This window comes from Capra hircus, chromosome 1, assembly GCF_001704415.2.
Source record: "Capra hircus breed San Clemente chromosome 1, ASM170441v1, whole genome shotgun sequence".
Taxonomy (NCBI): domain Eukaryota; kingdom Metazoa; phylum Chordata; class Mammalia; order Artiodactyla; family Bovidae; genus Capra; species Capra hircus.
Window position 1 is genome coordinate 136,926,914 of NC_030808.1, and position 14,200 is coordinate 136,941,113.

Consider the following 14,200-nt stretch of genomic DNA (forward strand, 5'->3'; position numbering starts at 1 on the left):
GCTGATGTTCACTCTTGCTGTCTCCTGTTTAGTGACGTGAAAGTCACTCAGTCGCATCTGACTCTTGCAACCCTATGGACTGTAGCCCACAATGTTCCTCTGTCCATGGGATTCTCCAGGCAAGGATACTGGAGTGGGTTGCCATTTCCTTCTCCAAAGGTGATCAGCTTAAGTCAGGTTTAAATCCCTTACGAGTTTACCGATGGCATTTTGTTGATGCTGATCACCACAATTCTTTCTCTGATCTACCATACTACAATGCCCTGTAATTTTTTTTTTTAAAGGAGGCAGGTGTTTAAAAATGGACTCTTTTGTTGGTTTTTTAAGACAATTCCACATAATGTTACTAGTTGGCTAATGATGGAATTCAGCTTGGCACCCCATCCAGGCCACTCTTCAAAGCAAGCTGCTTTATAAAGAACTTTCCAAACTGTGCGAGAATTTTGGAGTTAACTAGCAACAAGCCTGAAAATTTGGTTACATATATAAGTACAAAGCTGGTTCATCAAATCCCTGTTCTGACCCTCAACCCAGTGCATTTCAACTGAGGTGTCATCTACCTCCTTCTTAACATTTAACCACTTCCAATTTACCTTGATTCATGGACCTAACATTCCAGGTTCCTATGCAATATTGTTCTTTACATCATCAGACTTTACTTCTATCATCAGTCACATCCACAACTAGGTGTTGTTTTTGCTTTGGCTCTGTCTCTTCATTCTTTCTGGAGTTATTCTCCACTTTTCTCTCATAGGATATTGGGCACCTACTGACCTGGGGAGTTCATCTTTCAGTGTCATATCTTTTTGCCTTTTCATACTGTTCATGGGGTTCTCAAGGCTGAAGAGGTTTGCCATTCCCTTCTCCAGTGAGAACTCTCCACCATGACCTGTCTGCCTTGGGTGGCCCTCATTGTTTCATTGAGTTAGACAGGACTGTGGTCCATGTTATCAGTTTGATTAGTTTTCTATGACTGTGGTTTTCATTCTGTCTGCCCTCTGATGGATAAGGATAAGAGGCTTATAGAAGCTTTGTGATGGGAGAGACTGATTGTGGGGAAAACTGGGTCTTGTTCTGATGGGCAGGGCCATGCTCTATAAATCTTTAATTCAATTTTCTGTTGATAAGTGAGCTGTGTTCCCTCCCTGTGGTTCGACTTGAGACCAAACTACGGTGGAGGTAATAAAGATAATGTCAACCTCCTTCAAAAGATCCCTTGCATGCACTGCTGCCCTCAGTGCCCCTGACCCTGCAACAAGCCATTGCTGACCCACACTTCTGCCAGAGACTCCTGGACACTCACTCACAGGCAAGTCTGGGTCAGTCTCCTGTAAGGTCACTACTCCTTTCTCCTGGGCCCTGATGCACACAAGGTTTTGTTTGTGCCCTCCAAGTGTCTGTTTCCCCAGTCCTGTGTAAGTTCTGGTGGCTCTATAGTGAGGTTAATGATGACCTCCTCCAAGAGGAGTTATGCCACACCCAGGTCTGCTGCACCCAGAGCCCCTGCCCCTGTGGCAGGTCATTGCTTACCTGTGCCTCCTTAGAAGACACTCAAACACTCAAAGGCAGATCTGGCTCAGTCTCTGTGTGGTCTCCTGGTGCACATAAGATTTTGTTTGAGCTCTCCGAGTGTCTCTGGTGGGCATGGAGTTTGATTCTAAATGCAATTTCGTCCCTCCTACCATCTTGCTAGGGCTTCTCCTTTGCTCTTAGATGTGGGTTATCTTATTTTGGTGGGATCCAACATTTTCCTGTGGATGATTGTTCAGCAGTGAGTTGCAATTTTGGAATTCTTGCTGGAGAAGATGAGCGCACTTCCTTCAACCCAAGAGTTGAATGAGGGTCTCCTGCATTGCAGGTGGATGTTTTACCAACTGAGCTACCAAGGTAGCCCTTTGTTTTTCAGTTTCCACATATAAATGAGATCATATGATGTTTGTCTGTCTCTGACTTTTTACACTTAGCATAATATTCTCTAATTTCATCTATGTTGTGGCAAATTTCATTCTTTTTTATGGCTGAGTAGTATTTCATTGTGGGCTTTCCTGGTAGCTCAGTAGTAAAGAATCCACCTGCAATACAGGAGACGTGGGTTTGATCCCTGAGTAAGGAAGATCCCCTGGAGGAGGAAATGGCAACCTACTCCAGGATTCTTGCCTGGGAAATCCCGTGGACAGAGGACACTGGTGGGCTATAGTCCTTAGGATCACAGCTGAACAAGTATTTCATTGTGTATACATATATGAATACACACACGCACACATATATATGATGTGGTGTGCATATTAACAAATTGAAAGATAAAAACAATATGATTATCTCAATAGATGCAAAGAAAGACTTTGACAAAATTCAACACCCATTTATGATTAAAAAAAAAAAAAACCTCTCCAGAAAGCAGGCATAGAAAGAATATACCTCAACATAATAAAAGCTATCTATGATAAACCCACAGCAAACATTATCCTCAATGCTGAAAAATTGAAAGCATTTCCTCTAAAATCAGGAACAAGATAAAGGTGCCTACTCTCATCACTACTATTCAACATAGTTTTGGAAGTCCTAGCCACAGCAATCAGAGATGAAAAAGAAACAAAGGAATCCAGATTGAAAAGAAGAAGTAAAACTCTCACTGTTTGCAGATGACATGATTCTCTACATAGAAAACCCTAAAGACACCACTAGATAATTACTAGAGCTAATCAATGAATATAGTAAAGTTGAAGGATATAAAATTAATACACTAACAATGAGAGAATATAAAGAGATATCAAGAAAACTATCCCATTCACCACTGCAACAAAAAGAATAAAATACTTGGGAATAAATTTACCTAAAGAAACAAAAGACCTATATATATATAACTATAAAACACTGATGAAAGAAATTAAAGATGACACAAATAGATGGAGAAATATATCATGTTCATGGATCAGAAGAATAAGTATAGTGAAAATGAGTATACTACCCAAAGCAATCTGTAGGTTCCAATGGTATTTTTCACAGAACTAGATCAAATAATTTCACAATTTGTATGGAAACACAGAAAACCTTATAGCCAAAGCAATCTTGAAGCAGAAGAATGGAACTGGAGGAATCAACCTGCCTGACTTCATACTATACTACAAAGCTACAGTCATCAAGACAGTATGGTCCTTGCACAAAGACAGAAATATAGATCAATGGAACACAATAGAAAACCCAGAGATAAATCCATATACCTATGGACACTTTATCTTTGACAAGGAGGCAAGAATATACAATGGAGAAGAGATAATCTCTTTAGCAAGTGGTGCTGGGAAAACTGGTCAACCACCTGTAAAAGAGTGAAACTAGAACACTTTCTAACACCATACACAAAAATAAACTCAAAATGAATTAAAGCTCTAAATGTAAGGCTATAAATCATAAAACTCCTAGAGGAAAACATAGGCAAAACACTTTGACATAAATCACAGCAGGATCCTCTATGACCTACCTCCCAGAGTAATGGAAATAAAAGCAAAAATAAACAAATGGGACCTAATTAAACGTAAAAGCTTTTGCACAATGAAGGAAACTATAAGCAAGGTGAAAAGACAGCCTTCAGAATGGGAGAAAATAATAGCAAATGAAACAATGGACAAAGAATTAATCTCCAAAATATACAAGCAGCTCGGGTAGCTCAATCAAAAAATGGACCAAAGAACTAAACAGACATTTTTCCAAAGAAGACATACAGATGGGTAACAAACTCATGAAAAGATGTTCTACATCACTCATTATCAGTTCAGTTCAGTTCAGTCGCTCAGTCATGTCTGACTCCTTGCGACCCCATTCGCAGCACTCCAGGCCTCCTTGTCCATCACCAACTCCCGGAGTTCACTCAGAATCACGCCCACCGAGTCAGTGATGCCATCCAGCCATCTCATCCTCTGTCGTCCCCTTCTCCTCCTGCCCCCAATTCCTCCCAGCATCAGAGTCTTTTCCAATGAGTCAACTCTTCCCATGAGGTGACCAAAGTACTGGAGTTTCAGCTTCAGCATCACTCCCTCCAAAGAAATCCCAGGGCTGATCTTCTTCAGAATGGACTGGTTAGATCTCCTTGCAGTCCAAGGGGCTCTCAAGAGTCTTCTCCAACACCCAAAAGCATCAATTCTTTGGTGCTCAGCCTTCTTCACAGTCCAACTCTCACATCCATACATGACCACTGGAAAAACCATAGCCTTGACTAGAAAGACCTTTGTTGGGAAAGTAATGTCTCTGCTTTTGAATATACTATCTAGATTGGTCATAACTTTTCTTCCAAGGAGTAAGAGTCTTTTAATTTCATGGCTGCAATCACAATCTGCAGTGATTTTGGAGCCCAAAAAACAAAGTCTGACACTGTTTCCAGTGTTTCCCCATCTATTTCCCATGAAGTGATGGGACCGGATGCCATGATCTTCGTTTTCTGAATGTCGAGCTTTAAGCCAACTTTTCCACTCTCCTCTTTCACTTTCGTCAAGAGGCTTTTGAGTTCCTCTTCACTCTCTGCCATAAGGGTAGTGTCATCTGCATATCTGAGGTTATTGATATTTCTCCCGGCAATTTTGATCCCAGTTTGTGCTTCCTCCAGCGCAGCGTTTCTCGTGATGCACTCTGCATAGAAGTTAAATAAGCAGGGTGACAATATACAGCCTTGATGTTCTCCTTTTCCTATTTGGAACCTGTCTGTTGTTCCATGTCCAGTTCTAACTGTTGCTTCCTGACCTGCACACAGATTTCTCAAGAGGCAGGTCAGGTGGTCTGGTATTCCCATCTCATTATCAGAGAAATGCAAATCCAAAACACGATGAAGTATCATCGCACTCTGGTCAGAATGCCTGCCATCAAAAAGCCTACAAACAAGAAATACTGGAGAGGGTGTTGAGAAAAGGGAACCCTCTTACACTATTGTTGGGAATGCAAATTAGTACAGCCACTGTGGAGAACAGTGTGGAGATTCCTTAAAAAACTGGAAATAGAACTGCCTTATGACCCAGCAATCCCACTGCTGGGCATACACACCGAGGAAACCAGAATTGAAAGAGACACATGTACCCCAATGTTCATTGCAGCACTGTTTACAATAGCTAGGATATGGAAGCAACCTAGATGTCCATTGGCAGGCAAATGGTTAAGAAAGTTGTGATACATGTAAGCAGTGGAATATTACTCAGATGTAAGAAAGAACACATTTGAATCAGTTCTAATGAGGTGGATGAAACTGCAGCTTATGATACAGAGTGAAGTAAGTCCGAAAGAAAAACACCAATACAGTATATTAACATGGATATATGGAATTTAGAAAGATAGTAATGATGACCCTATAGGCAAGACAGCAAAAGAGACAAAGATATAAATAACAGACCTTTGGACTCTGTGGGAGAAGGTGAGGGTGGGATGATTTGAGAGAATAGCATTGAAACATGTATATTACCATATGTGAAATAGATGACCAGTCCAAGGTCAATGCATGAATCAAGGCCCTCAAAGGCGGTGCACTGGGACAACCCAGAGGGATGGGATGGTGGGGGGGGGGAGGTGGGAGAGGGTTTCAGGATTGGGGGGACACATGTACACCCATGGCAGATTCATGTCAATGTATGGCAAAAACCACCACAATATTGTAAAGTAATTAGCCTCCAATTAAAGTAAATAAATTAAAGAAAAAAGAGATTTGGTGTACATATACCACATTTTCTTTATCCATTCATCTATTGATGGACATTTAGATTGCTTCCATATTTTGACTATTGTAAATAATGCTGCTGTGAAATAAGGGTCCATTTATTTAATATCTGCTTATAATAAATGGGCAATCTAGTGAGTAAACAAGTTTTCCTGAATTCTGTGAGCTATTCTAGCAAAGTATTCAAACCTGAGTAGGGAATCCTTGAAACTTCCAGTTTGAAGCTGGTTGGTTAGAATTACAGGTATCAGCCTGGGCTTGGGACTTGCAGCTGAAGTAGAGAGTGCTCTGCTGGGATTGAGCCCCTTACCAAAAGAATCTGATTCTATCTTTGGATAGATAGTATCAGAATTGAGTTGAACTGTAGGACATCCTGCTGGCATCCAAGAATTGCTGTGGGGAAATTTCCACATACATCGAGGTTGGAATTGGGTTCAGAACCTTAGTTAATATGTCCCCTCAAAGACAGGCAAATGTTCTATCACTGTCTCGCCTTTAATATAGCCTTACAGACTGAACACTATATTTGTTCTATTATATTTCAAAGGTAAAGAACTCACAACTTACAAAAATATTATCCTATCTCATTTTGTATGCATGTATATTGAATAAAAACTGAATGGACATCCGTGATATTTTGATAAGTTTTTTCCTGGGTGATATAATTATAAGTGATTTCATTTTCTTCTTTATCTTTTCCCAACTTCCCAAATTTATTACAATGGAAAAACATATCTTTAAAGTCAGAAAATTTTAAATGTCTAATATTTGCTATGTGCACTTTCTCACTTGTTTATGCCTGTTCTTATTCTATGGCCAGTTCCTAAACTACTGATGATAGAAAATTTCCTTTCTCCTGCTTCAATTTTTACCCCTGTTTCCCACCCCCCGTCTTTTCATATGTCTTGTATTAAAGACATTCCATAACTTGTGGTATCATGAAAACTCCAGGATAATACAACATCCATTTAGAAAGTCTTCAGTTTGTTCTTAGAACTTTTTGAATCAAATCAGGTCACTGTTTTATCAAAAATATTTAATTGGTTTTCTGCTATACTTAGAATAAAACCCCAAATTCCTCCATGGGCTACAAGGTTCCTCTTGGTCTGGCTCTTCCTTCCTCTTCAACTCATTCCTATCATTTGCTCAGACAAGCTGCACAGGCTTCTGCTTCACACAGTTTGCATTTTATAGCTCCCTCTCTCTGCTGTGTCTTCCCTCCAATGGGCTGATTCTCTCATTGCACTTCTTTAGATGAGCCTTCCTTGACCGTCCCAGTTAAACTAATAGCTTCCAGCAGTCTCTATCATACCACACTATTTTATTTCTGTCATAGCACTTTTTATACCTGACATTATGTTGTGTGTATGTGTTTGTTGTTTATCTCCTCCATTAGAAATTTTAACCACCATGAGAGCAAAGGCTGTGCCCCGTTGGATAGAATAATACCTGGCACCTGGTGGGGGTTCATTAAATATTTGATGAGTGAATGAATGAATCTTTACAAGTCAACTACTTTATCTTAAAGAAAAAAATTCCCAACACATTTTGAAGCTTTCTTATAGTATCTCTAAACTGGTTTTCCATTTATTCATTTCAAGAAGGATGGACATTTTTACAGCTTGGATGACTTGCTTTGGACAAGTAAAGTCAAGTCAGTCTTTTCCTCTTGATTCTGAGTCTTTCAAAGCTTTGTGATTTTCTAAGCTCCCTTCTCCTAATTTTGGCTGCTGACCTGCTGCTGCTGCTGCTGCTGCTGCTGCTGCTGCTAAGTCGCTTCAGTCGTGTCCGACTCTTTGCAACCCCATAGACGGCAGCTAATTTCTGTCAGTTGGGATGTGTTTGGGGGGAGTCAGCTGAAGGAGGGACATTTTTAATTCCATGGTTGATCTGAAAATTAATATAGCTTCTTCATTTTATGTGATAGTCTTTTATTTTACGTAATAATTTTAGATAAACATCTTAAACTTTGTAACATACTCACAAATGCAGACCCCAATTTCTTGTTAACAAGTACAGAAAATAAAGAACCTCAAGGAATCAAAGTAATGTGTCATCAGGTACATTCAGTAGAGTTCATACTGTTGGCTCTGGCTGCATTTATTTTAACAGAAATAATATTTTAGATTACTTATGGGACACACGCTCCATGATGCTGTTACTACCATCCTTCCATCCTGTTACACACTCACACATGCACACACACATACACACATGAATGCATACCCCAGAATAAATATACCCTCCCTCAGGAAGTGTGGCATTAATTATCCTTACAGGAAATTATTTCAAAAGAACATGGGGACACTTTTTGGGAAAAGTTTTGTCATAGGCAGTAGGGTGGGAGTTAAGAGTAGGCTTCCTAAAACATTCTAAATATATCTAGTTTACCCTCATTCATCCTTCATCATTTCTCAATAGATTTGTTTAATTTATTCAAATAAATCTGAGTAACCTGAAGTTCATACTCTACCTAACATTGCTCATAAGAAATAATGTTGAACACAGAAATATTATTCTTAGCATTAAAAAATTCAAGGACTTTGGTTACATGACATAATTTTGGCTATCATATAGATATAGGAATTGAAAAATTATTTATCTTCCCTATTTTGGACAATAAAGTAAATTCTTCAGAGAAATTACTATAGTTCAGTTCAGTTCAGTTTAGTCACTCAGTCGTGTCCGACTCTTTGCGACCCCAAGAATCACAGCACGCCAGGCCTCCCTGTTCATCACCATCTTCCAGAGTTCACTCAAACTCATGTCCATTGAGTCGGTGATGCCATCCAGCCATCTCATCCTCTGTCGTTCCCTTCTCCTCCTGTCCCCAATCCCTCCCAGCATCAGAGTCTTTTCCAATGAGTCAACTCTTCGCATGAGGTGGCCAAAGTACTGGAGTTTCAGCTTCAGCATCATTCCTTCCAAAGAATATCCAGTGCTGAGCTCCTCTAGAATGGACTAGTTGGATCTCCTTGCAGTCCAAGGGACTCTCAGCAGTCTTCTCCAACACCACAGTTTAAAAGCATCAATTCTTTGGCGCTCAGCTTTCCTGACAGTCTAACTCTCACATCCATACATGACCACTGGAAAAACCACAGCCTTAACTAAACGGACCTTTGTTGGCAGAGTAATGTCTCTGCTTTTGAATATGCTATCTAGGTTGGTCATAACTTTTCTTCCAAGGAGTAAGCGTCTTTTAATTTCATGGCTGCAGTCACCATCTGCAGTGATTTTATGTACAGATAATAGTGGATTGGACCAGATTATGAAGCCATATGGTTGTTTCAATCACAAAAGTCTTATTATTCAAAGGAAAACTATAGAAATCTTTATTCATTTACCTTGCATTTTCATTGTCAGAAAGGCTAACAGAAGACAAGTGTCTTTGTAGCTGAAGGATTTTAAATTTAGGGCTCTATACAGTCAACAAAAACAAGACCAGGAGCTGACTGTGGCTCAGATCATGAACTCCTTATTGCCAAATTCAGACTTAAATTGAAGAAAGTAGGGAAAGCTGCTAGATCATTCAGGTATGACCTAAATCAAATCCCTTATGATTATACAGTGTTAGTGACAAATAGATTTAAGGGCCTAGGTCTGATAGATAGAGTGCCTGATGAACTATGCAATGAGGTTCGTGACATTGTACAGGAGACAGGCATCAAGACCATCCCCATGGAAAAGAAATGTGAAAAAGCAAAATGGCTGTCTGAGGAGGCCTTGCAAATAGCTGTGAAAAGGAGAGAGGAGAAAAGCAAAGGAAAAAAGGAAAGATATAAGCATCTGAATGCAGAGTTCCAAAGAATAGCAAGAAGAGATAAGAAAGCCTTCTTCAGTGATCAGTGCAAAGAAATAGAGGAAAACAATAGAATGGGAAAGACTAAAGATCTCTTCAAGAAAATTAGAGATACCAAGGGAACATTTAATGCAAAGATGGACTCAATAAAGGACAGAAACAGTCTGGACCTAACAGAAGCAGAAGATATTAAGAAGAGGTGGCAAGAATACACAGAAGAACTGTACAAAAAAGATCGTCACAACCCAGATAATCACGATGGTGTGATCACTCATCTAGAGCCAGACATCTTGGAATGTGAAGTCAAGTGGGCCTTAGAAAGCATCACTACGAACAAAGCTAGTGGAGGCGATGGAATTCCAGTTGAGCTGTTTCAAATCCTGAAAGATGACGCTGTGAAAGTGCTGCACTCAATATGCCAGCAAATTTGGAAAACTCAGCAGTGGCCACAGGACTGGAAAATGTCAGATTTCATTTCAATCCCAAAGAAAGGCAATGCAAAAGAATGCTCAAACTACCGCACAATTGCACTTATCTCACATGCTAGTAAAGTAATGCTCAAAATTCTCCACGCCAGACTTCAGCAATACGTGAACCGTGAACTTCCTGATGTTCAAGCTGGTTTTAGAAAAGGCAGAGGAACCAGAGATCAAATTGCCAACATCCACTGGATCATGGAAAAAGCAAGAGAGTTCCGGAAAAACATCTATTTCTGCTTTATTGACTATGCCAAAGCCTTTGACTGTGTGGATCATAATAAACTGTGGAAAATTCTGAAAGAGATGGGAATACCAGACCACCCAACCTGCCTCGTGAGAAATCTGTATGCAGGTCAGGAAGCAACACTTAGAACTGGACATGGGACAACAGACTGGTTCCAAATAGGAAAAGGAGTACATCAAGGCTGTATATTGTCACCCTGCTTATTTAACTTCTATGCAAAGTATATCATGAGAAACGCTGGGCTGGAAGAAACACAAGCTGGGATCAAGATTGCCGGGAGAAATATCAATAACCTCAGATACGTAGATGACACCACCCTTATGGTAGAAAGTGAAGAGGAGCTAAAAAGCCTCTTGATGAAAGTGAAAGAGGAGAGTGAAAAAGTTGGCTTAAAGCTCAACATTCGGAAAACGAAGATCATGGCATCCGGTCCCATCACTTCATGGGAAATAGATGGGGAAACAGTAGATACAGTGTCAGACTTTATTTTTTTGGGCTCCAAAATCACTGCAGATTGTGATTGCAGCCATGAAATTAAAAGATGCTTACTCTTTGGAAGGAAAGTTATGACCAACCTAGACAGCATATTAAAAAGCAGAAACATTACTTTGCCAACTAAGGTCAGTCTAGTCAAGGCTATGGTTTTTCCTGTGGTCATATATGGATGTGAGAGTTGGACTGTGAAGTAGGCTGAGCACCGAAGAATTGATGCGTTTGAACTGTGGTGTTGGAGAAGACTCCTGAGGGTTCCTTGGACTGCAAGGAGATCCAACCTGTCCATTCTGAAGGAGATCAACCCTGGGATTTCTTTGGAAGGAATGATGCTAAAGCTGAAGCAACAGTATTTTGGCCACCTTATGCGAAGAACTGACTCATTGGAAAAGACTCTGATGCTGGGAGGGATTGGGGACAGGAGGAGAAGGGGACGACCGAGGATGAGATGGCTGGATGGCATCACGGTCTCGATGGACGTGGGTCTGGGTGAACTCTGGAAGATGGTGATGGACATTGAGGCCTGGCATGCTGCGATTCATGGGGTTGCAAAGAGTTGGACACGACTGAGTGACTGAACTGAACTGAACTGACATTATGGAAAAGTAATGTACAGGATCATAAAGTAATTCCAAAATGTCACTTGGTCATAAATACTATTTATCTGTATTAAAAATACCATAGTACAAACTATTCTGTATAAAATAAGCTATAAGTATATGTTGTACAACATATGGAATATAGCCAATATTTTAAAATAACTATATAAACAGAGTATTAACTTTAAAAGTTCTGAATCACTATACACGTGTAAGTTATATAATATTGTACATCAACTATTCTTCAATTAACATTTTCAAAAAGGATATATTGTAAAAACAAAAATAAAAATACTTTAGCTTAGAGAAATTCTCTCAAAATTATATATGTGATTAATGTTTTTGGTACCACGTTACAAAACAATGATTCACAAGATAATGGTAGCCAAGTCTACTTCTTCTTAAAGATCTCATAGTTACAAGGGCCATAGTTACTATGTTTAATCCTAAATCATAATCCTTTCTGACAAATCTACTGAACTCAACCCCAAACAGTGCACTTTTATCTGATCAGTTTGTTCAGATGAAGAATTATTATAAAACAGTGGTTCTTAAAGTGTGGGGTGAGGGCTTTGAGCTCTTTCTATGAGTCCCCAAGATCCTTTAAGAAGATTCCTGAGATCTATTTTGTGGGTCCATGAGGTCAAAAATATTTTTATTACAATACTAAGATATTATTTTCATTTTCACTGTCATTCTTTCATGAGTATTCCTTGGAGTTTTCTAAATGTGATGACATCATTGCCTTGATGGCAAGTTGAACATGTGTACCTTGTGTTTTAAAATACCCTCAGTATTAATTTTGGATGCAGTAAATATCAATAGATATAACCCAGATAAACAAAAGCTATTAACTGTTTTTATGAGTCTTAAAGGGGTCCTGAGAACAAATATTTGAGAAACGTTGCTACAGGCAAGCTAGTGATTAAAAATGTGTTGAAGATCTTGATAGCATGAATAAGCCCTAGAATATCAAGTATGACTTTCCTAAGTCACATCCTATATTATGGGCAAAGGCAAACACTCAAAATATATTGAACCCAGAGAAACAAGCACAGAATATTGTGGTTGCTAAGAATAGGATCATTGACTTAATCATCTGTTAGTCTATTATATAGGTCAATAGAAAAGACATGGAGGAAGGAGAGATCATGTTACCTTCTGGGGAACTGCAAGGAGTTGGATCAGGATATTTTGAAGGTGAATAACCTTGCTAAAGCTTAACTTGTTTTAGGTACTTTCATAAATTAGTGATTACTATTAGACCACATTCAAAATAATCCACTGAATGGTGTGTTTTAAAGGTTTAACAGCCACTCTGAAAAAAATTCTGATTTGTAGCGTTTGCCAATTTCCATGGTGTAAATATTCTTACTACAGGTACTTTCAAGCTACTAACATGATGTCACTAACCATAGAGCTGGGAAGAGATGAGCACATCATTATTTACCATTATATAGAGTATCTCCATCATACATATCAATCACCTCAAGGGAACAGATAATACAGTGTAGTAAAATAATTTGGAAGTGATGAATTTTGAGTGTTATTATCTTTGTTTGAATTATAATTTATTTAATTTTATATTTCCTTTTAGGGAGCAAGGGAGGGAAAGATAGAGATACACAGGGAGAGGCAGAGCCAGAAAGAGAAAGAGAGAGAAGAGAGAGGAGGGAATAGAGAAGAGAAGAGAAAGAAGGAGGGAGAGAGGGAAGAAAAGAAAGGCATAGAGAGAAAAGAGAAGGGAAGAGGGAGGGAGAGAGAGGCAGAGAGAGTATATAGCTTAATTTTGAATAATGACTATGTTTAACAAACCGCTTGAGAAAGTCCTGAAAATTTAACACCTGGCTCTTGCAAAAAGTGTAAGTTGTTTTGAGCACACCACTGAGTCCACCATCTCATTAGTGCTGCATTGTTGATTATGGTGTCATTACAATTTCCTCATTCTGCAGGGGGAGGAATATGGAACATCCTGACTGAGAGGCAGGTTTGGGATGGTGAAACTCAGTGATGGGTGTAGTTACAGGAAAGTGTGGGTGGCAGACAGGTGGGTGGGGGCAGTTGAGCAAAGAGTTCACACAGAAGGGTAAAGAATGGGAATTCTGAAGTCAACATGAAAGGATGAACACTAGGTGTTAGACACAGGGGTTTCTTAAAGGGATGGAGAAGAAGAGAGGGTATTCATATTTATGGAGTGCCTACTGTATGCTCTGAACTTTGCCTGGTACATCTTATTTCAAGTAATCCTCACAACATGACAGAAAGGCAGATAGCTAAAAAGTACAGTGTAAGAATTTGAACTCACATCTATCTAACTTCAAAATCTTCGTTTCATCAAACAAAGATATAAAATTCACATGGTAGTAAACAGGGATATATGGAAGCAGAAACTAAGGAGACAAATCTGAGGCTGTAGTGTAAAAGCTATATCATAATGTGCTAGATTGGAAAGGCTAGCTCTGGACAAGGCAGTCTTCCAGCTGCCTGAGGCATCTTCCTAAGAGGAGTATCTGTGATCTTTGAAAGACACAACATACCCTTGTGATGAAAGAGGATTCTTCTCTCCTTTTCAGAAAATACCCAGAGCCTTGTGCAGTTATAGCCAGCAATAAGAGAATCAGTGTGGTAGTTAAAGGAATGTGTTATAAGCAAAATGCAGGAAACCAGAGTTAAAAACATCTAATATGTGTCTGTTCATATGAAGCCCCGAAAAGAGAGGAGGAGGAAAAGACCTAGGGAGATGGTACCCACCTCTGTTTTATTCCACCACTGCTGCTATTGATGGCTTCCTTTAGATTCTCCCTCTGTTCTTCCTTCAATAGAGGGTCTCAGCTGCCCACCAAGCACAAACAGGTTGTTACCCTGAAACCACAAAGCATGGCCATCCCAGCAGCC